The 25,168-nt window shown below is 40.7% G+C and overlaps 1 protein-coding gene across 8 annotated transcripts in view; it reads left to right on the forward strand.

The window, feature by feature from the left end:
- Positions 1-25,168, forward strand: part of si:cabz01090165.1 (uncharacterized protein LOC100333421 homolog) — a 387,003-nt gene that overhangs the window by 167,817 nt on the left and 194,018 nt on the right. For all 8 annotated transcript variants that reach the window (XM_047391962.1, XM_047391960.1, XM_047391963.1 and 5 more), the window contains one exon: positions 20,285-20,440. The gene's annotated coding sequence lies outside the window, so the exon portion shown is untranslated. The remainder of the gene's footprint in view (positions 1-20,284; positions 20,441-25,168) is intronic.

Here is a 25,168-nt window from a genome sequence, read left to right on the forward strand (position 1 = left end):
TCTCTCCCTCCTCATCATTCTCAGTTCATGCAGTTCTTGCCTCATTCAGTTTCCCAGTTACGGACTGCTTCAGTTTTTTTATGAAGAACTTGCATATGTCCAAACTGAGTGGACAAACACCCCTCAGCCTGAAAGTCTGTGTTCATATATCACAATAATAAATTGACAAAACTACTAATAACACAATATAAACAAAAGGTCGCCAATCAACTCTAAAACATCTGACTTTGGAAGAATCCTTGTTGATACTGTAGCTTCACTTTCTTAATTCAGGCAGCGCTTAAAAAGTGATTTCTCCCTCTCTCCTTCACTCAGTTGCAGCTACTCCCTGCGCTCTCTTTTTGTTGTTCTTTTCCTTTATAAAAGCTTAGTTTATTTGCATCTCGGTCCTCAACTTTAATAAAACAAAACGCATCCAAGCCTTATTTTTTTTACCTGGCCACAGCAAACGTTGACAACACTAGTAATGTTTCCAAACCAAACCTTCATTACGACCAGGATCAGCCCAATTCAAGGCAGCGTGCTTCTTCTTCTAATCTGTCTGTAACGTAGCGTGACCAGCTACTGTAACAGCTGTTGTTGTGCGCAACATCCTTACATGCTCTTTCTACCTCCGGTTACCGTAATAACAGTCTGCACGCAATTATTCACAAAACGCTGAAATTGGGGACATGTCTGGGGTCAGCTTTAGCTGGGGACGTCTGAAATAGGGTCTGTCCCTGAAAATCTGGGACATCTTTTCGCCCTAACGTAAGATGTAGTGTCTGGGCAGGGAAAATAAGTGCAGGATAAAACAACATAAAAATTGTTAATATCATGGTGTTTTTCTTTGTTTGCAGTGCTAAAAGCTAAACCATTCGATTGTAATGCTAACAGGCCTCTAAGCCTTGAGGCTAGTCTATTTGTTCTCTGTTGTGTTTTAAAGTTATGACAAACTTTATTTCAATAACTGGTTTAAACACAGATCAGCCATAAAGCATTGTCAGCGCTCATAGCACATTAATAGTTATATTAATGGTAGCTAACGGGACGTATGACTTAAAAGGGCCACAAGCTTTCCTTTGCTGGCTAAAACTGCTAACTGCTAATGCTAGCACCAAGAAGCTCACAAATTTACATCCAGCTTGTTGCCATCTGGTGAGAGTCAATAGATGTTCCTCTCCACCATTTTTGTAGTCCACTACTCCATGTAGGCACCTGAATAAATGGTGAGGCTCTCACAAGCCAGAGAGCAGCACCTTAACTAGATTCTGCCAAGGAGGAGGAGACGTACACAGCGCATCGTAGCCCTGTAGAGTTGCCATGTAAGAGTTAAATTAGTTAACACATACAACATAATATTGTTTTTAGAATGGATATCTGTGTCATTTATTTCATATTTTTGTGGTAATTATTAAAAGTTGGGTGATTTCAAATTGTTTTTTTCAAGGAATTTTCTGCTTCCGTTTGTTGCTTTAGCTGTTGATTGGCTCATGTGACTTAAACTAAAAGCACAAATTATAAAAAATATATATTTTTATTTTTCATTGCTCTTTTAATAAGATAAAGTCATATATAAATACATAAATAAACAGATGAGTAAAAGTAAAGTATACCTATATTTTAATATATTAACCAACATGATGATGCATGATTGTAGCAAATATTTCACGAGACGATTTCCAAAATGGCCGCTGTGAGGTAGATTAAATTGCGCTTTTAATTTAGCATGATAATGGTATTTCATTTGAATTAATTTACCTTGACTTTAGATTTCTTATTTGTTGCTGTAAATTACATTTTATATTGTGATCTATTGTTGTACTCCATGTGATGGCTAGTTAGGTTAGGTGGGGGTTTAAATAAAAATAGTTGATTAAAAAAATATATATATATTTATATCTGATCTAATGATCTAATGTTTTTATTGTTTTTGTTGGATTCAGTGGTGCATTCATTTACATTTCCTGCTACCTTTTGGCCCAGTCATTATTTTATTGTAGGGGCTCCATGAAGGGCTTGACCACACACTGGATGTCACTAAAGAAAACATGTCTTCTTTAATGACTGAAGAGCTTTCCTGCCCATAACACCTTGGTTACATTTCACAGAATTCTAAATTGCATATTTATATCCTTTATAGTTGTAAATATATGATCTTTTAGTTTCTATAAAATTTAGCAAAGTCTTCACTGTCTTATGCAGTTTCACTGTGAAAAAAAATGCTCTAAATGCCATTTATGTGCAGTAAGTTTATGTGTAAAACATGAAGAGTCCATTGATAGGCATCCAAGAACCTTATAGAATTTGTAAAGTGATTGTTGTTATAAATATTTAATAAGTGTTAATGCCATCAGTTGTTAGTTCAAGCAGCTACTCTGGAAATCAATATAATCATGGAGAAGTGCTGAGGGTTGGCCTACTCAATTCATTTTTAATGAACTCCAAATGTAAAGTATAGGCACTCTGCTGTCCACTCTGCTGTCCACTGACACAATGGCACACCTGCTGCCTCATCCATCCTCAGAGGACTGCTGATGCTTCCACGTCTAATTCTTTTACTCCTGCATCATCATGGTGAGTGCATTCAGCAGAAAAAAAAGTCACAATGGATAAATCGTTTTTCTACTCGGTAAACCTCTGCAGCATAAAGTATGAAGCCATCAAACAGAGGCAATGAAGCACTGGAGCTTATGTTACATTTCCAAGATAAATGACATTTTGACCAGTGGATACACGGGTCTGTAAAGTAACCAGGCTTTGATGTAAATGTGTTCCTCTCACAGGATGTTGGATCAATAAACCAGATCAATACAGAACACTGCACCATCAGTTTCATAAGGTGAGATCAGTTAGGTTGGATTCAGGGCATTTAGGAATCTTCCTGCTAGCCTGAACTCATATTTTCATTAGCGAAGCTCATCATGCAGACTGGAGATGAAAAACAACAAACTGGCAACAAGTCTAATCTGCAAGAACAGAAATTTCTCACTGTCCTGGGTTTAAATCTCGGCGTGTTTTCCATGGGCACGTGTCAGTCCTCTCCAGGTACTCCAACTTCCTATCACAGTCTAAAAAACATGACTGTTAGGTTAATTGGTCTCTCAATGTTGTCTTTAGGTTTGAATGTGTATGTGCATGGGTGTTTGTCCTGTGTTGCCATGTGATGGACTGGAGACCCGTTAAAAGTACCACGCCTCTCACCCAATGACTGCAGGAGCACCAGCCTCCCTTCCGTCCTGCAAGAACAAGCAGTTGAAGACGATGCAAGGATTACCAGTTACAATATGCTTTACAAAGCATAGATTAACTTGTTCTCACTCTCCTTTACCCCATGCTGCACACTGCCAATAAACTGGCTAAAACAAAAGGTAAATAGACTGCATTTATATAGTTATTTTATTCATACTGACCAATCAAAGTATTTTTTACTGGAGCCATATTCACCCAGCCTTTCCTACAAACATGCACACATTAATACACCGTTACTGTTCAAGGGCACATCGACATGTGGCAAGAGAGAAAGCTGGAATTGAACGTATAACTTTCCAATCATTACCCTTCATATTGAGCCACAGTCACACCAGGAAGGCTCTTATTTTTTCCCACACATCCAAGAAAAATGAATTTGGAAATGCCATCCGGTCATGGTGCAGCAACACCAGAAGCACTGCCCACCAACAGTAATTCCTGTCCAACACTCATTTCACACAGGTCCATCTAAAAAAAATGAATATTATGATAGAGTTCAATTTTTTCAGTCCCTCATTTCAGAAAGTGAAACTTATATATTATATAGATTCATCATACATAGAGTCAATATTTCAAGGCTTTATTTGTGAATTCTGATGATTCTGGCTTCTAGAGAATGAAAACCCAAAACTCAGCATCATAGAAAACTAGAACATTATGAAAAAGTTAAATATTGGAGACTCATGGTGCCCCACCCTAACTCCAAACACCTCCAAAGGTTTCCTGAGCCTCTAGATGGTCTGAGTCTGGGTCAGTAGGAGACACAATCATGGGGGAGACTGCTGTCTGGACAGATGTCTAGAAGATAGTTATGGACACCTTCCAATTCAATCCAATCCAATTCAATTCAGTTTTATTTATATAGCGCCAATTCACAACACATGTTGTCTCAAGGCACTTCACAACAGTCAGGTACATACATTCCAATTAATCCTAATCATTGAACAGTGCAGTTGGAGTTAGCTTTTTATTCAAATTGGAAACCCAGCAGATTGCATCAAGTCAAAGACTTGCAGCATTCACTCCTCCTGGATGAGCATGTAGAGACAGTGGACAGTCACTGGCATTGACTTTGCAGCAATCCCTCATACTGAGCATGCATGTAGCGACAGTGGGAAAGAGAAGGGGTCATACAGGTAGCAGAAATGGAGGGTGTGTTTGCACCTCAACCATAACTGAGCCGGTTTAGGCTAAACCTGACTCCCCCTTACTCCAACCAACAGGGAGGGAGGAAGGCACCCTCCCTGATAAACCAAGCCACTCTAACTATAAGTTTTATCAAGGAGGGGAAGCCACAGAAGGTCATTGTTAAAGAAGATGGTTGTTCACAGAGTACTGTATCTAAGTAGATTAATAGAAAATTGGGTGAAAGGAAAAAAAGTGTGGTAGAAAAACATGCACCAACAGTAGGGATAATTGCAGCCTTGAGAGGATTGTCAAGCAAAATCCATTCAGGTATTTTGAGGAGCTTCACAAGGAGTCAGAGCATCAAGATTCACTACATACAGACAAATACTAGACATGGGCAAATACTGACCAACCCGAGTGTTGGTCAGTGGTCCAAAGTCCTATTTTCAGATCAAAGTTAAGTTTGCATTGAATTTTGAAATCAAGGTCCTGGAGTCTGGAGGAAAAGTGGAGAGGATCAGAATCCATGTTGATTGAAGTCCAGTGAAGTTTCCACAGTCAGTGATGATTTGGGTTGCCATGTCATCTACTGGTTCTGGTCCACTGGGTATTCTGAAGTCAACACAGCCATCTACCAGGACATTGTAGAGCACTTTATGCTTCCTTCTGCTGACACACTTTATGGAGTTGCTGATTTCATTTTCGGGCAGTACTTGGTACTGGCCCACACTGTCAGAGGTACCAAAAACTGGTCAAATGAGCATGGTGTTACTATGCCTGGTTGGCCAGCAAACTACTCTGACCAGAACCCCATAGAGAATCTATGGAGTTCTTCTGAGGAAGATGAGAGACCCCAGAACCAACAATGAAGATGACCTGAAGGCTGCTATCAAAACAACCTAGACTTCCTGAACACTTCAGCAGAACCACATGCTGATCTCCTCCTTGCCACACTGCACTGATGCAGTAATTCATGACAAAGGAGCCCAGACCAAGTACTGAATGCACAGAAATAAACAAATATCATCATCACTTGATCTGGTATAATATTCTGATGTTCTGAGACACTTAATTTGGGGTTTTTATTCTCGGCCATCCAGAATCAACAACATTTCAAGAAATAAAGGCTTGAAATATTTCTCTCTGTGTGATGAATCTGTATATTTCTGAAAATGTGGGACAGAAAGTATAACTTTTCCCACTCTACTAGTTTTTTTTAGATATACCTGTACTAAAAAATTTGTTTACATGATTTTAGCTACATCAGTATGAATAACTGTTGTGCTTTAGTTTTATCATGAAGGAAAATCGTACCTGTCTTTGTGAAATAAATACAGAGCAGTTTCAGTTTATTCATGCTTATACTGGGTTCCTCTGTGAAGTTAAGAGTCACTCAGAGTTAAGTTTTCATTCAAACACAACAGTGGTCTCCCTCCATAATTAATCTTTAGAAGTGTGATAATGAAAAAAATCAATTTCAACACGTTGCACCATTTCTGACCTTCACATTCCCAGAAGTAATTACTGTACTGCTGTTTCTGAGGAGCTGACATACACACACACACATACCGTACACATACGATGACGGACAACATTCATTTTTCTTTGCTCTGTAAGACCTCCATGTCACGTTACCCAGCTGTCACCTGAATCACTGGAGTGGATTCATCATGTTGGAGTGAAAAATAAAAAATAAATGCATTGAAAAGAGCCTAATGACCTCGTTTTGTGACTTGTTAAGCAGAAAGTATCACCGTCTGAACAGTATTTCCATTTAACCGCACACTTAAGCTTTGAATCACCGTAAATGTATTAACTCTGCTTTGTGGAATGAATTCAACATTTATACACGGTTGGCTCAAATTATGTTTTTTAGTTTTCACACAATGTTGAAATCTGAAGTGTGTGCCTATAAAATACATCTTTCTCAACATATCAGAGAAAATTTGAGACCCTGGCAAACTAAGAGGAGTCATCTTCTCCCCCGACCGGTGGAGATGTAGTTTCATGTCTGATAAGAGCTGCAGGACCAGCATCTTCACCTGGTTGCTGTCATGTTCACAACAAACAACAATCAGACATGTTCTCTCAGAGTCTTAATCACAGTGTAAGACGTTCTTGTTTCTCACCTCTCAGGGTTCTACAAGTTCTATAGTAGGTTCAGTTCTTACGGGTTAAAACATAACTCATACATGTTCATAGTTCACCATAAAACCATTGTGAACTCTGAAGTATTGCTGTATGAACTAGTTCTGTTCATTAATCATTTTTAAAAGAAACAGTCTTTCAAAACATTTAGATCATGTTGCCATGTTTTAATATTTATGATCATTGTGTAACCAAAGGAGATCCAACTCGTCCTCCAGAGCGACTGTCCTCCAACACACCTGAGTCGTTACCAGACCTCTGCAGAGCTGAATGACTGAATTTGACCTCATTTCCAAGGAAGCTGCTCCCATTCCCACATTTTCTGGTTTTGGTGTGAGGAAGAAAAATAGATGTGAAATATGTATAGCAAATTTACCCACTAAGGCCTGATTCGTACCTCTCAATCTGCTCCCTACAAGGCCTGTGTGACATGAATATCATCATCAGTACCAGCCCAGTGGGGACCACTAGAACTCTCCGTAGGTGTCCAGGCTTTTAGCACAGATTCTTGTGACTGCAAAGACTGTGTCCTAAAAGTGACAGAAACACTCATTCAAAGGGTGGCACCAAACACACAGATGACAAGGAAAATGATCGGTCATACCATGAGCAGAAGAAGACAACACTGTGAAGAACCTCAGTGTGGGACTATCTTCTGTCCCACACAGCAGTTTCTTAGTGAGAAATCACTTTCTGCTTCTTTTAATTTGGAGACAGTGTATTATCCAGCACATTTTGCCCCTATGAGGCTTTAGTAAAACCTGGAAATAAAACACTGTGGTTCTGCTAAGCTTTGAACAAAATTAATACAGTCCCATTCATGTTGGCTCGGTCCAAATCACCTATGTTCACAAAGCCTTCAGACCAAGCTTTTAATGGTTTGAGCTCCTCTTTAAGAAAACCCTGATTATGTTGAAACAGTTCACAAAAAAACTTGTTAAATATAAATCTGGGCACGATGCATTAAAGGGACAGTTGAGAATATTTTAAAGGGATGCTCAGTGAAGTTATTATCAGTGATAGTTCCTCTACTTGCAGCAGAAATATGTGTTACTCTGTTGAATTCGTAGAACAGAGAAGAAATCCTCCGAGCACCAAAGGCTAACAGTTCTACTCACAGATTTATTTAAGTCCAAATTCAGCTTAGTCTAACAACATCAGGAAAAGTGGTGCTTAGTTTATCATGTTTAATACAGCAACGCTTGTGAACTTGAGCAGAAAGTTCACACCATCTGTTTTAACATGTTGGTGCACAACACTTCCCATGTTGCTGTTGATTGAATGAGTTGGATTACTGATAAATTGTTTAGGTTTCAGGGTGGCTGGAGGTTAAACGAGGGCCCAGTCTGTGCATTTGTTACCTCTTGGTTGGATTGTTGGTAATCTCTATCAACAGCCTTCAGATAATTCATATTTCTGCTCTATGTATGGTATTAGGCTGTTTCTGTACAATATTTGATATTTTCTATATAAAAGATGAGAAGAAGGCTCAGATATAAAGTTGCATGATAAAATGAGTCAACTTGTTCTGTGGAACAACAGTTTTATTGCAAACTGAGCACGTCCAGTTTCTCTGAAATCTGGTTTAATATGGAGGAAATCAGAGTGTAGAAAGAAACCATGGAGGAAGAGGAAGAGAGAGGTCTACTTGACTATAAATGGAAGTCCTTCACAGTTCTGAGCAGAAGGTGTTTGTGCCTCGACCTGCTGCCTCTCATCCTGCAGAGAGCTCTTCTGGTGTCATTATCCAACCAGCAGCTATATTCCCTCCTTCTCTTCATCCGTCGCTCTCTTCACTCGCTTTTTTTCCATTCTGCATGTTTTGTTGTTTTCTGCCTTCATCACTTCATTTCTCTGTAATCTCACTCTGATACAGAGACATTAATGGATGTAACTATGGCGATGGCTGAGTTAATTATCATTGTCACTTAATGATCATTTAGTGAGGGACTGCTTCTGACTTCCAATTATTTGAATGAGTAAATCAATAAGTGATTGGGTTGCCTTCCTCATGGACTCAAACTGACCACATCTCTGTCCAATAAGCAGACAGAAGCCTTAAAGGGACACACCATCTTTTATAAATGAAAAGCCATCAGCAGCTTTCATACTAATACACTCAATACAAAATTGGTTGAGGTTAAAATTGATCCCTGACCTCATTTGTTCTGTTTGTTTTCATCATACAACCCAACTGGGTTTACCTCAGTGTCTGTTCTTCTGCAGGTTTGCCTTTCTAACCAAGCTTTTGCTGAACATGCAGATATTGAACAGCTGGATCATTGCAACATTGTAAAGCTAGTGAAACAAATGGGATCTGGAAACAAGCTAATGGTGTGTTTAATATCAACCTTCTGCAGATTGGAAAACACATTTTCTGATTAAACTGATTAGCAGCGTAACCTGAACAGCTTTAATTTTCTTTCCCAGTGAGTTGCATGTTGTTTTGGAATAAATACACTCTGATTACAATTTAATATTTCATACCAAATAGATCAAATTAGGTTTGCAGATGAATGGAAAGAGAATTATGGTTAAATTCAATTTTGTGACTGAAGCAAGGAAAAGGTTTGTGCCTCTGACTGGGAATCAAAGCCATGGGAGACCAGCAGCCAGACAGTCTGGTGACTCTAAGATGGCTTCCTGTGTGTCCTGCTTCCCAGGGAGACAACTCTGCCGGCTCTGATTTCGCTTAGCAGCAGACAGAACAACGAGGCTTTAAATGACTGTTTCTGAAGTTACTCAAAGTGGTTGTACTGAATAAATGAAGAGACAGATTTTTATCGACAACAGAGGACGAGTTGATCCAAACCCTTCATAGACGTTTATCAGCAGATTTCCTCTCAAAGAAGAACATCTGGTTTGGGTTTTAGCATGCCCTGATTCAAGGGAAACGTTCAAATCTTCACATATTTTTTATTCTTCTTAACCAGGCACATCATTGTGACCACTAAATAACACTGATTATCTCTTCCTCATGGCATTTGGCAGTGAGTGTAATATGTCAGGCAACAATTTGTCCTGAAAGTTGATATATTAGAGGGAGGAAAATGGGATAGCTTCAGAATCTGAGGAGATTTAATTAGGACCAAACTGTGAAGACTAGAAGACAGGGTCGAAAAATTTCTAAAACTGCTGGTGGGGTGCCAGTTGCCAATAAATTGGTATCTAATATAAGTGGTCCAGGAAAGGAACAGTGGTAAACTGGTGACAGTGGTGCAGGTGATACCTTTCTCCAGTGGTCACTGGGTGAGAGACGAGATGCACCCTGGACCAGTCACTAGTCCATCACAGTGCAGCAGTTATGAATCAGTTAAAATCTGTGTTGTTATGAGTTGACTGGTGACCTCTGCGACAATAACCCTGAAGTTCAGCTGCAGCTGGTTTCCACTGGTCTCTGCTTCCTGAACACGGTTCTTAGTAGGTGAACACCGCAGTCCAGGGGCGGATCAGGCTGTCCCTTTCCCCAACTCCTGGAATTGTCATGAATTACTGGGATGTTTGCTGTGCAACTTCAGAAAGACATAAATCATACAGAAAGCGGAAGAAGTCTGAAAGAACAGAATGAGCTGCTGAAACTGAATGTGTGACATTAAAACTGGTCGCCTGGACAGCTAGAAGAAGAACTACAGCAGCAGATGGAGATGAGACTGAGTAACGTTCCTGTGTGATGATGGAGAGAAACCAGAAGGAAGTAGAGAAGAAACCCGTTTTCCCTCTGATGAAAGAGAGGTGGGGGTGTACGAGATAAGAGGTAGAAGGCATGAGAGGAGCTGCAGCCTCATCATTATCCTCGTCTTCATCATCCTCACATTAATTATGTTTAACTGAAGAGCCTTTCTTCCTAACATCGTGTCACAGCTACGTTTTCTTTCATTCACTTTTACTCCCATTCATTCATCCAGTGATTCTTTACCTTTACCTCTACTCAGCTGCACTTTTCATTTAATCCAGGGAGGATTTTTAATAACTGACTGAATGTCTCTTAGCCTTACTTTCTGGCATTATATTTTGACCTTATTATAAATCCGTACGCTTCCCAAAACCTTTCACTTTGCTGCTGGTGCAGCTGAATTTCCCAAATGAGGGACAATAAAGACTATTCTATTCATTTTAGTTTTAATCACATTTGAAAACCACTATCATGCTGAATGAATATGTAGCTTCTTTTTTTTTTTTTTTAGGGATTTTTTCAGCACTAGAGGCCTTTATTTTTGATAGTAGGCAGACAGGAAGGAGGAGCAAAGAGAGGGGGAGACATTTGGCAAAGGTCGCCGGGTCCGGGACTCGAACCTGGGAGGGCCACTTTGAGGACAATAGCCTCTATATGTGGTTGCGCCCTAACCCCTACACCACCAGCGCTGTGCCCACTTGTTGCTTTTACTAAACTTAGCTTGAAAAGAAAGACAATTTATTCCTTATTGTAACAATAGTTTGACATTAATCTGATCCTGTTGGAATGTCTATTTCCCTTTGAATGTCAGCAGCAGAGTTGAGTTTAAGGTTCTTCTAATGAAAAACCTGCCAGGTTCTTCCTGCCAATGCCAGACAGCTTTTGGTAGAGGCAGTGTGATGCTGTGGGGCTGCCTCTGTCTCACTGGAAAAGCAAGGCTTGTCTTCATTGGCAGCAATCTCAGTGTAGCGTTATGGAGATCAGCAGTAATCCCATATCTCCACTCTAAGGGACTGAACTTTATCCTCCAAGATGGGAATGGTAGCCCTGTTTATCAGAGACTGTCTCGTGTCAAGTCCCTCATACTAAGCTCATCCTTTCACAGTAAAACATGCAGTAGCTGTAGTCTGGAGCTCACCTACCAGCTTTCTTTCACTCTTCATAACCTGAGATAAAAACTGGTACTATGACTTGACTCTCAGACCATGAATCCAAGTCAAGTCTCAAGTCTTTTGGGCACAGGTCTAAGTCCACTCTCAAGTCTTTTCATTTTGTGACTTCAGTCGGACTCCAGGAGGAGCCTGACAACTAAAAGTTCTGCCTCCGATTCTAGACTCAAGGAACCACCAGTGAACCTGTTCAGTCAGAACAGAACAAAGCACTCTGTTAGGAACATATGGACCAATCAGATTTCTGATGTATGATGGAGCTGTTATACCTGCTTGTTGTTTTGTTATATTACCTGGTCTAGTCTCTTTTTTTCGTCTCCCTGGACCCCAAACCCACACCTGTTCTGTGTTTTCCCCTGATTGTCTTGCCATGTTTGTCATTGGTTCCCCCTGCTGTCCAGTTTTTCTATTTAAGCCCGTTTGTTTCCTTTGTTCCCCACTGGTTCCTTATGTTATGTGTATGTGTGTTTCCTGCTGCGTGCTTGCTACCCTGTCTGTGTCCTGCCATGGAAAATAAGAGCTCATCTTACCTTCAAACCTGAAGCTTCAGGTCCCCTCATATTGGTCCAACAAGAAACCAAACTATGATGACAGGAGCTAGATCATTAAGGGCTTTATATGTGAGGAGGAGAATTTTAAATTCTATTCTGGATTCAACAAGGAGCCAATGAAGGGCAGCTAAAATAGGAGAAATATGATTTCTCTTTCTAATTTTCATCAGAACTCTTGCTGCAGCATTTTGGTCCTGATAGTATTATAATAGTATAGGAATTACAATAGTCCTGCCTTGAAGTAACAAATGCATTTACTAGTTTTTCAGCACCATTACTGGAATCCTAGAAACATGTTTAATATGGAATTTTAATGTCCTAGTCCAAAGTTATTTACTTTGTTACCAATTTAATGCCGTCCAGATTAAGGTGCGGACTAAGCAATAGTCTAATATAACCTAATACTAGTACTAATAAATAATAAACATTTTGTGCATATGCTATTCATGCATTTTAGCTCTGCATCTGTTCTTGCAGCTCCTTATACAATCCAGAAACTAAAAGAAAAAAGTGTTGCATTTATGAAATGTGTAAGGGTCCACAAATGTCTTTTGGATTGTGGTTCTTTGATTTTTGTGCTACATGTTTCTTCTGTATCTCGTTAGGCTGAGGTAGATTTGTTAACAGCTTTGTTTGATACATTGTGAAGCAGCTGCTGAGTAAATGTAGAAGGAACTGGTTTCTCCTCCTATTTTACCTACAGAGCAGCAGAAATAAAGGCCTGTGAAAACACATGTCTGCAGCTTGTAGTACATGGAAGCATGCGCACGTTTGGCTGATTTCATAGAAGCTCTAACCCTGTTCATCACTGAGATTATGCTAGACTCCTATTTTTATTTTATATGTCATCGTATCCTCAAATTAGATCAGCTATGATGATCTTTAAATGTGTTGAGGTTTCAGAGATGAGGACAAAGATGCAGATCTTGGAAGCTGTTGCACCTTGAGTGTGGTCCAATAGTTGCTTCCCAAAGTTAACTTCACCCTGGAAATTATTGACTCCTTTTGCAGAATAAACACCAATCAGCTGCATCCTTAGTTTTACAGATTCTTGATTCCTTCTGTGTCCCATTTTAGCAGCGGCTGCAGCCTGTTAGCAGCAGCGTGACTTCCTGGTTCTTGTTCAAGGTCACCATAAAAGCTTGGACACACACACACACACACACATGTGTAAGAGCATCTGCAGTGTGTGTGTGACGAGGCGACTCTAAATGGATTCCACACTGGCCAAAGCAGTGAAAATTGATTGGTGACAGAGAGAGAAAAGGTTGGAGAGGCTTCAGGATGAAGGTGCGGCCGTGAGATGATGAGGTCACAAACACAGAAACAAACGCCCTCCTGAATGGACACAAGCAAACAGTAATGTTGCCAAGGGTTATTCCATTAGCAAAAACTGTAGCCAAATGCTTATTATGGGTTGTAATCAAAGTGGTGAGTGGTTTGGATCAGCTGTGTACCAGAACACGTTCAGGAAAAGCACACAAACGTATGTTCTCCTAGATAATCTGGAAAACAAGCAAAGGGAAGCTGCTGCCAGTCCCTCAGCATGGGCTTTCTATCCTTCATATCCTTTCAGTGTTTATTGATCTTTACATCTGTGTAGCTGGAGTGACAAAGTGTCAAAGCAAGCAACAGATCACATAAAAGATTTTGGATTTCTGTGTTTGTCTGAGCAGGGAGTGTGCTAAAAAATCTTTTCCACAGATTTTAGGTCTGAGTGATGTTTCTGATGTGTTGGGCTCAGACTGTAAGAGACAAACAGGATGTTTATACCTCCGTGAAGAACTGTCCAATCAGTGCCTCAGAACAGGTGTTCCCAAACCTTTTAACCTCCGACCCAGACTGACACTGGCTGGAAAGTCCAAACTAGTCCCAGAACATTCCCAGAACATCATGGAGACACATCTTTTGAACTTTGGTTGAAGTGTGTTTGTTCTCCAGAGGCGTTCAAACATTTTGCAACGCAGAATAAATCATCAAGTTGGGTAAAAAAAAATGACGTGTCAAAAAAATCATTAGACATATTTTTAGTAAAGAAATATTTTATGTTAATGCTCAGCAGTAACCTGCATATTGCATTCAATAAGAGCTCCGTCGTGGAGTAATTTGGTCAGTCCGACCAGAACTTTGGGTCTTCCCTTCAGAAATGAATCTGGAAGGATTCCTGGGCACCTGCTGCTGGACTCCGTTCACCAGATCAACAGAAGGTTATCACAGATCTTTGAGTTTCAGCCACTCCTCTGTTTCCTTGTAAACATGGACAGCTCAGCTGATCGGGGAATTAGAGGTCATATGTCAGCAGCTTCCAGAGCTAAGCAGACCACCAAGCTCTCCTGTGGTTCTGAAGTAATTCAATTTATCCTACGGTCATGGACCTGAAAAGCCCATAAATCAGAAACAGGACTGCTGCCTTCAGAGTCTGACATGTAGCTTTTATCCACCAAAACCTTCCTCTGTGGACATCTGAGGTTGATGAGGTCCCAGTCACTATATTCTTTCTTCCATTAAGGGTCCTATCATCACCATCATCACTAAATATGTCTTTAACTCTTCAGTTTCAGACTGATCCAGCTGAAACTGTTGTTTTTATCATTTAAACATGCTCAACTCTAACAGATTTATTAATTTTAAGCCAACATTTACTGTCAGCAGAGATTCAATTCAATTCAGTTTTATTTATATAGCGCCAATTCACAACACATGTCGTCTCAAGGTTCTTCACAACAGTCACGTTCATACATTCCAATTAATCGTAACCATTGAACAGTTCAGTCAGATTCAGTTATTTATTCAAATTGGATAAAAAGTTTTTCTATCTAAGGAAACCCAGCAGATTGCATCCAGTCGGTGACTTGCAGCATTCACTCCTCCTGGATGAGCATGTAGAGACAGTGGACAGTCACTGGCGTTGACTTTGCAGCAATCCCTCATACTGAGCATGCATGTAGCGACAGTGGAGAGGAAAAACTCCCTTTTAACAGGAAGAAACCTCCAGCAGAACCAGAACCAGGCTCAGTGTGAGAGGCCATCTGCCACGACCGACTGGGGGTTTGAGAGAACAGAGCAGAGACACAAAAAGACACAGAAGCACTGATCCAGGAGTACTTTCTATGGGAAGGAAAAGTAAATGTTAATGGATGTAGCTCCTTTAGTCGTTTCACCTAGAAAGAAAGAATAGATAAACTCTGAGCCAGTTTTCAAGGTTAGAGTCTGAAAGAGAGCACATAGAGTTAGTTACAGTAAAAGCTCAGTCAATGGCCATGTCTAGGAGAGAGAAAGGGTTAAACACTAAAAGACAGGGCCATGTGGATCATCGGTAGAGGGTGAGCAATAAGTTGTTACCAGCAGAAGCTCGGACGATTCCCCTCTCCAGAAAGGTGTCACAGGTAGACACAGAGTCAGGCCAGGTGTAGCTTCTAGGAAGAGAAAAGAGAGAACAAAGTTAAAAGCTGAAATAACAGCAAACAATGCAAAATTGGAGAGTAGTCTGAGAATGTAGCGAAGAGGGTGAAAGTGGTGTATTTACAACAATGTCGTCTCAAGGCACCCCACAAAGGGTCCCATTGATGGTCATTGTTATACTAAAAACCACAAGGATTGAGATACCTCTCTCTTTCAGACTGATTATAACCATTGGAAAAGAGAAGGAGGTCATACAGGTAGCAGAAATGGAGGGTGTGTTTGCACCTCAACCATAACTGAGCCGGTTTAGGCTAAACCTGACTCCCCCTTACTCCAACCAACAGGGAGGGAGGAAGGCACCCTCCCTGATAAACTAAGTCACTCTAACTATAAGTTTTATCAAAAAGGAAAGTTTTAAGCCTAGTCTTAAAAGTAGACAGGGTGTCTGCCTCACGGACTAAAACTGGGAGCTGGTTCCACAGGAGAGGAGCCTGATAACTAAAGGATCTGCCTCCCATTCTACTTCTAGAGACTCTAGGAACCACCAGTAAACCTGCAGTCTGAGAACGAAGTGCTCTGTTAGGAACATATGGAACCATCAGATCTCTGATGTATGATGGAGCTAGATCATTAAGGGCTTTATATGTGAGGAGGAGAATTTAAATTATATTCTGGATTTAACAGGGAGCCAATGAAGGGAAGCTAAAATAGGAGAAATATGATCTCTCTTTTTAATTTTCATCAGAACTCTTGCTGCGGATCATTGGTAGAGGGTGAGCATTAAGTTGTTGCGATAAAATCATCTCTTCTGAATGCATAAGGGGATCATTTTATATTATATTTACTCTAAACTAAACCTTTTGGTTCTAACCTTTAAATACCAGCATGTTCCATGAAACATCTCCTTCTCAAAGACTGGTGAGGGCTTGTTTCCACACATCAGATGGATTACCTGCATGTAGCTAAAGAGGCTGACACAAAGCTTCAGTGATACAGAGAGAAGAGGGTGGCGAGGATGTTGAACGCTGCACCTGCTGCGGCTGCCAGGTTGCATCGAGCTCTGCAGATCTGCCCCGCTGGAGGGATGTTTAATCAGAGGAGGTGGGAGGATTTGGAGAGAATCTCATGTGAAGCTGTTGAGAAGTGAAGTGGATCAGGTTGGTGCAGGGCGGAGGTTGGAGTAGTTGGTACTTCATCATAGGTGGAGAGAGCTGTGTGATCAGATTTAACTGAAGGCAGGAGCAGCCGAAGTTCCTCAGCTGTGTGCAGAACATGCAGCTGAGGTTCTCAGTGTCATTTTAAATCAGTCTTTTAATCAGCCTGAAAGAATGTCATTAAAGGCTGGGAGTGAAGGGCCTTCATGGTCATGTTGGTTGGATTTAACTGAGTAGCTTTGCAGCTTGTTTGAAGCTCTCTGCTCTGACAGGACTGCCTGTTTGGAGCGATTACATCTGCTGGAGAGGTCAAGGTCAGAGGATTTACCTGCAGGAAATGCAGGTGAGGATGTTTGAAGCTGTACAACACGCCTGATGTGTCTGATCAGCAGGAGATGATGGAGATTACTCACCTGTTTATCTCTGAGCTGTGATCATGCAGTGTTGACCTCTCACCTGTCTCAGAGCTGATGGAGCTGCTTCCTAACGCTGAGACCTCAGTCAGAGGTATCTTCACATCAACTAAATGAAGACTGGAACTAAACACAGCACGGTGTTTCTGATAATCTCATACCTGAACTGTGAAAAACATTTTTTATCATAAAAATGGGTTTCAAATTAAAAGTTCACTCAGACCTCTAAAATAAATCTGTTCTAACTGGATCTGTTGTGGTTTTGCTCTGCTTCAATTTCCCACCTCCCTGAATCCAAGATGTTTCCTTGCAGATCCTCTGCATGCTGCCTTTCACCTTGAGGCTTCCTGTAAAATGTTTCTTCGCCCTCAGCTCCACCTCCTTAAACAAAGAGATCATTATTATCCCTTTAATGGTTCCAGCTTTGAGAATGAAATGAGTTTGCTTTGTCAGTAATGAAGCTCTGCCTCTAAGCTTCATGATTTGCTCTGAGTAATTGAAAATTTGCTGGTTTCTGCTGGAGAATCAGGAGGAGATTTAGTCAGTCATTAAGTTTGTAATTTATCCCTTTAAATTTACTAAAGAATGACGTCCATGTTGATATTCTGTGCTTCTTTCTTTTATCTCCAAACTTTTTAACCACAGAAAGGATGGAATGGAGAGCTTGGGTCTGCTCATTTCTCAGATGTGTTTGGATTAAAGCTCTGACAGAAGGTTCTGATGTGTTGTTGGCTTAGGAAGCGGGCTGTTCTGCAGAGAAAAAGGTGAAATGTTTAACTAAAAGATGGCTGGGTAGAACGTTTGAGGCCATCTTGTCAGTTTTTGCTTCAGCTGACCTCTCACATACCAGTTTCTGCTTTTAGTCCTGATCACATGACCCTTCTCATCCTCCTGAAGTGGTTCTACAGAGTACTGACTTAGAGTGCCCGTTACAAATCTACAGTAACATTTTTACTTTGTAAAAAATTATGAAAACAGGTATTATTTTCCTCCACTTTACAATTATGTTCTTTGTGTTGGTTTGTCACATTAAATCCTAATAAAATACGCTAAAGTTTGTGGTGATAACATGTTTAAATGTGAAGAGTCTATGGATATGACTACCTTTGCAATGCTTTGTACAAAGTTAATGTACCCAGACGGATTCCTGGCCCACTTTAACCCTCTTTAATAACCAGAACATCTTTGGAAAAGAGTAAAAGGAGGACAGTGACTGAGGCAGAGTGGGTGTAAGGATGGGCTGATTTAAGGAGAGGAGAGAACTGCCAGCATCATTTCGTACAGAAGTGCTGACATTCCCCAAGCAGAAAACCTTCTTAGAAGCTCTGACATTTTTCTGCAGTCACCTATTTAGTCTCCTCACTTCATCTCAATAGATTCTAACTGAAGCAGCGTACTTTAGGAAGTGGGCCAAAGTCATCTGCTGGACATGTCTGGAGGAGACGGATGGCGAGGTTTTCTTTAGGGATGAAGAACGGAGGATGAAGATCACTGGAAACCCTTACTGAGAGAAAGAAGAGGCAACAGAGGAGAGATGTAATTAAAAGACTGATGAACTTTGACAGAGAGATGGAGGCTAATTGAATGAAGGATCCAGGAGAAAACAGAGTTCGTTCCTTGAGTTTTCCAGGATAGAACTCTTTGTTCTTCAGTCCTTCACCATCAGACACGTTTCAAAATATTTAGACATGAAGTCTTGCGAAAACAAACTGATTTTAAGCTTAATGACAACTGCATCAGATGCCACTAGAGGGCGAAACATTGGCCTCTGAAATCAGGAAATGCTCATTCTGCTCACTGTTGCAGTTAAAGATAGTGGAAGATAAATGGCTAATTATAGAGAACCATTAGCAGCTTATTGGATGAAATGAAACAGTTTCCATAAAAATGAAGAGTGAGTTGATTTTTACTTATTTGCTAATGTCTAAATCTTTCTGCCTGACATAAAAGTGGAACTGGTATCAAAGGTCCAAAACAGAACGTTCTGTAAAGGACTGCAGATGTGTAGGAATGTTTCCTTCTCTCCTGGTGCCCCATGAAAACATCCTGAAACCGAAGGAAAACAACTTTACATATTTTATATTATATTATATTGACATTATAATCCAAGGTAAAACCGGTTTCTCTGTAACAAATGTTCCTTTTAATGCCTAAAAACCACAGTTTTATATAGAAGCGGTATCATAAATATTTGATTTTCAGCTAAAACGTTCTGTGAATTTGGTCCTATAATACATTTTCTCTGAATCTCTGAAGTTTCATTATTTCCCCAGACTGTTTCTCTCTCTGGGTGTAGTTGCAGGACTCTGACTAATAAAAGCTACTTCTTCTCTGTGTTGTTGTCTTTATAATCAGTCATTAATTGAAAGTATAAACCACCCAGATAACTGCGATTGTTTGCCTTTGTCTGTTCCTTCATGTAGCTGCAACAGGAGTGCCGCCTGGTGGTAGTTAGACTGTAAAACAACAGAATGAGCTCATCACGAGTTTTTTCTACAGTGTGATGATTTTTATCAGGGTGCCTGAGATAGGAGCCTGTCTAATAGAATTTAATGGGATTGGTGTGTGTATGAAATATGTAAATGTATTATTAATCAGGGTGCTTGGTTCTGACAGCTGCAAATATGACAACATTTAATAATATTACAGATCATAATGTTGTGGCATATTTCCAGTCTGCGTTTTGTAAAGCTTTGACCTGCTGATACTGATTTCCACCAATTAAAGACATAACATTTTAAACTGACTTTAGCATATTAAATAAGGGATTAGCATGATTATCGCTGCTAGCGTCATAAAACTGTCTCTGTCTATCTTCTGTAGAGACCACCAAAATGTTCCCCACACTTCCAAATTCAGCGGATTCCCTCACACAGAGATGTTAAATGGTTAAAAGGGTTAAACATTGTTGCTGTATCTCTGTGAACCTTCCTGTTATCTGCTGAAAGTCTGGTTCTCTCCCAGCCTGCATAAACTGCCAACCTCAGCATATTGGACCTGTTATCGCTCCACGTGTTTTCTGACTTGTAAGCCCCTCACTGATATCGACAACAGCTTCTTCTTCACTCAGTAACAGCATTCACACTCAGAAGTGTTATCACTGGCGTGACCGTGGAGCGCTAGGGTTAGGTTTGTTCACCACATCTAAGCCCTATGTTTATATACAGTATATATATATATATATATATATATACATACTGTATATAAATCTACCCTTTTATCCAAATTAAGTGGTGTGACTGTTCTCCTGCCGCCCCTCTTGTCCATCATGATGGACTCAATGTCATTTATTTATCATTTAAGTTGGTCTGGTGAGCATCATGTTGGACACATCCCACATCACATGAAAGTGTGTGATTTTATTCCAGGCAACCTTTCCTTCTAAACAAATGTGCTTCTGTCCATTTCTCTGCAGGGAACAAGAAAGACTTTGCTGGACAGCTGACTGTTCAGATGGAGGACTCTGAGGACTTTTAATCCAGCATCTGCTGGGTCCCCCGATCTAAACTACGGGGCTGTGTTCTCCACAGACACATCCACGTAAACCTGTCACCTGTGAGAGGACTTGAAGGTAGGCAATGTCCAATCAGCAACTCCGCTGGCTGAGTTTTGGATGAAATATGTGACCGATTAGCTGTAGGACCAATCTTTGTGTGTCCTGGTCTGGAACATCTGAGCTTGTGGTGAAGCCAGACCTAGATATTTTACAGATACAGTTTCTCATTGTTTTGTTTGGTTTCACGTTTTAGGCTTGTTTAAGTCATTCTGTTGGTCCTTTAGATGTACCAAACCAGAAAACCTGCACTATGTTAGGGGTAAGACCTGATGTCTCAGTGCTTCCCATAGGTTTTGATAAACCATGTTTCATTTTACTTGCAGATCAGATTTATGCACCACTTTGTGTTGGTGCGTCAGACAAAATCCTAAAAAAACACAGAGAAGTCTGTGGTTGAAATAAGACAAAAATATGAAAATATTCCAGTAGTATTAGTGCGTTTTTAAGGCTCTGACAGCCCCACACACTTCTGATGTAAAACCAGACTTTACTGACATGCTACTGTACAACATCATGACTCAGCAAATAATCTGAAGCACAGTAATTAACCATGAAAGTGAAGAAAGGACATGGTCCTGTGTGGAGGGTTTGGAGCTGTTTTCAGAGGTTTGGACGTCTCACACTTTCAAACCATCTGAACTTTGTTTAACCTCTTCTAGATATTGTTGTCGATTTGCCTCAAACCACCTCAGGTTTGAATGCAGCCAAAGTGGAGCAGTTAAAGGTTAAAGCATCCAGAGAAATAAGTGAAAATAACGTGTTTTTTTTTCAACAAACCATGGCAGAGGTAAAGCTCTGTCCTGGGAAAAAGTATTGGAAGAGAAACCAGGAGCATCAACATGATTTAAAATATATAATACTGTTGAGACTGTAGGTCTGAGACGCGCTTCAACGGCCTGAAAATGACCTCATCAACAATACGCTCCTGTACAAACTCACAACATCTAAACTAGCTTGCAATTACTGTGTATATTTGAGACACAGACTGAAACTAATGTAGCCCTAATGGCCACATCAGTTTGTTGCTGCAGCTGAACTGTTGGAAGAAACTCCGATAAGCAAATAGGCTCATTAGGTAGCTATAGATCTCATAACACACTCACTAACACAGGCCAAGCTCTACCTGCATGCACCTGTTCACTACTTTCTCCTGCATGAGGGAAAACAGCTCACACACCAGCAGCCTGTGCTCTTCTCATCAGTTTTACACACTCTCCTTCTGCATGCTCAGGAAACAGCCGTATATTTTTCATCGCTCCATGTCATGGAAGGTTTTTCTATTGCGACTAATTTAGTGCTGCTGCGGTCGAAGCAGCGCCCTAATGAGACAGAGTGCTCCCAGAGATGGCAGGCCCAGGTCTGAATCACAATTCCAGTAATGAGATGAGCGAGCCTAATGGTCACAAGCAATTTAATAAGAAGTACAGACACAGAATGAGAGCGCCAATAATGAGGGCGAAGGCTGGGACATGAATCAGGCAGAGGGTGGAGTTACAGCAAGAGAAGCTTCTGGTGCAGCAGCTGCGGGGTGGAGGCTACTCCAATGAACAAGAGAAAGAAGGTTTTACATGTTTGCTTCTTTGCTTTGATTAACATTCAAATCTTATTACATGAAATCTGCCTCCTGATTTTACACTAATGTGGTCAACCATCGATGCATCCTGGTTGATTCCTGCAGAACACCAACTCAGAAAGCTGCTTCATATGTGATCACAGTGTTTTACTACAGACACTACAGACACTCGTAGTAAACTTGTTTTCTTCCATTACAAACCAGGTAGACTGCAGTTGAGGGATTGGGTGGTCTTGGTGACGGGAGGGTGGTGCACCTCTTTCTGGCATTTTTGTGGGGTACTTGGATGCTATGGGGTGAAGGGTGGGGATCAGTCAGGGGGTCTGGTGGGAGGGTTGTTGTGTCTGACTGTGGCGCAGATGGATGGGGGTTCGGGAAGGTCATATTTCTCTAGAGGCTCTAGAGGCAGGTATCTGGTCCTAGCTGCAGGTATCTGGTACCAGCTGCAGGTATCTGGTATTAACTACAGGGTTCTAGAACCAATGAAAGGTTTCTAATCCTAGAGGTGAGAGCTTTGTAAATTTCAGTTGTGTTTCCACCTCATGAGCTCATCATACATTATTTGTCGAATGATGAAATGTTTGTGTCTATATCTAGATGTATAGACACTAGATGTCAGATGCTTGTTCTTGTACCAGTACTGTCACTTTAAATGTTTGTGTCCGAAGCCTCAGCATCATCTGTTTACAGCAACCTTAAATGTGCTTTAGAAATAAGGTTGATGGGATAAACTTTGAACTCAGAGCTTCCAACTGTTTAACAAGCAGAAGAACCAGAATTCAGTCCAGTTTAGAATTTATAATCTGTATTAATTCACGCCAATTCAAATCAGTCCAACTGGTTCCTGTGCAATCAATCATGGAGAACCAGTTACAAACATTACAAACTAAGGAAAGCAGTCAGTTAGTGGTTGCTTTGAGTCATTGATTTAGCAGTAATCCATGTTCCTCAGCAAGCATGTGGCAACAGTTGAGAGGAACCCCTTTTTAAATGTTTCTGTTGTCTTTCAACGATGACAGCATCTTCCCAAGCAGCTCCAACTCAGCTTCTGATCTCTTGCTCAGGACTGTAAATGTTAGCCATGGTCGGACTCTAACAGCAGTTTCTGACTTTCAGCCTAAAACACCTCTGAAAGCAAACATGGTGCATCTGTTGGAGATGTTCAGTGGTGCAGCTCAAGTTCCGAGTTCCTCTCTGGGCCTTTTAGTGCAAACTCAAGGTCAGGAAATGCATGACGGCGCTGACTGGAAGCACTGGACTGAACCGGCGGAATAAGGACACGTCCGGCTGCTGACAGGCTGCTCGGCCTCACAGCTGCCCTCTCAGCGTAGCCTTATAAAACTATTGATCCGAGCAGAACAGAGCAGTGGACCACGCAGACCTATTAGAGTTCACCTTGTTTAGCGCTGTGTTTCTTTTATGGTCATTCAGCAGTGAGAGGCACAGGGAGAAGAACGCTTCAGAGGTTTCATCTTCTGGTCACGGCTTTGCTTTTATTTCTACCGAGAAAAACAACCTGAAATTGTTTAGTTATGGTGTTTGTTTTTTTTTATGGGTTTTATTAAGTCTACATTATATTGGTTTTATAGGTTTTACCCATTGCTTTTATAAAGATTGCATTTCTTGCATATTGATCCTATTTTAAAATATTGCTCTCCTCTTCTGTGTCCTCCTTTGATTTGATTTGTGGAGCTCGGAGCACTTTATGAGACTGTTATATTTTTTCAAATGGTTCTCGTTGCGTTGAGATGTTTATATTAATGTTTAGAACGACTGCAAAACAAATTTACCTAATCCACAGACAAAAGAGTTTGAATATGAGTCGTGGGTTTAGGTGGAGTAATGAAGGGGTCCAGGCGGACAACTACATTTGAACACCAAAGTAGCAACAGAACCTCGATGAGACGGATTATCCTTTTCGTGCATTTTTTCCTTTCGATCAATGCAGCACTGCCCCTGCAACAGTCCGTTGGAACTGCGTAATTTTGTTTGGTCTTAAAAAATCTATGTGCGGAAGCAAACCAATCCAACTGAAGGTATGAGTGTTCTCACTTTTACCGATCCCTGGACCGATCCCTGGACTGTTCCCTGGGCTGATCCCTGGTCTGATTTCTGGATGATCCATGGACCAATCCCTGGACGATCGCTGGACTGATCCCTGGATGATCCCTAGACCGATCCCTGGAGGATCCCTGGACTGATGCCTGGACCGATCCCTGGTCTGGACCAGCAGTGTGAATGCATGACATAACCACCCACTTACTTCTGTTTTTGCTTTCAAGAAGCCAAATTCAACGGCATGCAGAAAACTGAAATAATATTAAATGTCAAAATACAGAAAAGTTTGCAGAATCTACAAGAACAGCATTTTATTGAAAGGTGATGGTAGAAACAGATTTTAACTAAGAAACCATTATTTTCAAGCCTGTGGCTCAACACCTTGTCCCAAGCTTCATCAGTTCAGAAAGGTTGAAACAAAATGTATCTCAAAGATAGAAAATAATTGAAACCTTTAAGCTTCTACAGAAAATAATGTTGTAGTCAGATTTCGAGTTGGAGGAAATTCAACTGGAAATCTGACCAGAAATAACTAATGATTGACCTTTGATCCCTCAGGCAGGTGTGTATTAGAAGCATCATGTCATAGAAGAGATGCATCACTCAATCAATTTGCAGAAATCTAAATCTGCAGGTCAAACACCATTCATTATTCATTCACAATTCATTAAATGCATCAAAACTAAGAACTCCCATTACACTTCACCTGGCAGCTTGCTCTTTTATGCTCTCTTTTAATGTCTAATTTTCTGTTGGACTCAACTCTACTGCCTCTGTCAAAGAACCTGCAGCACAGGCTCTTTTTATAAGAAAATTGGATTTGTGCACTATCAGAACCAGCAGGTCAGACCTATCAGCTAGATAAAGCCTGATTGGTGCCTCTAAAGATTACCACCTGACTCAGCAGAATTCGGGAAAACAGTCGTCTATCTCAGTTGGACTCTAGTTTCCAGTAGAGAACCAGTTTCACAGTTTCAGGTATCTATGTAACCTGCACAGGCACAGGGGTCTGTAGACATAACTCCATTTTACATGGACACAATGGACACATGTTTTGTGGCCAGATGAAACCACATTTCAGGTGAAATATTGGATTAATTAAAGTTCCTGGC

The sequence above is a fragment of the Girardinichthys multiradiatus genome, chromosome 18, assembly GCF_021462225.1.
Source record: "Girardinichthys multiradiatus isolate DD_20200921_A chromosome 18, DD_fGirMul_XY1, whole genome shotgun sequence".
Lineage (NCBI taxonomy): Eukaryota > Metazoa > Chordata > Actinopteri > Cyprinodontiformes > Goodeidae > Girardinichthys > Girardinichthys multiradiatus.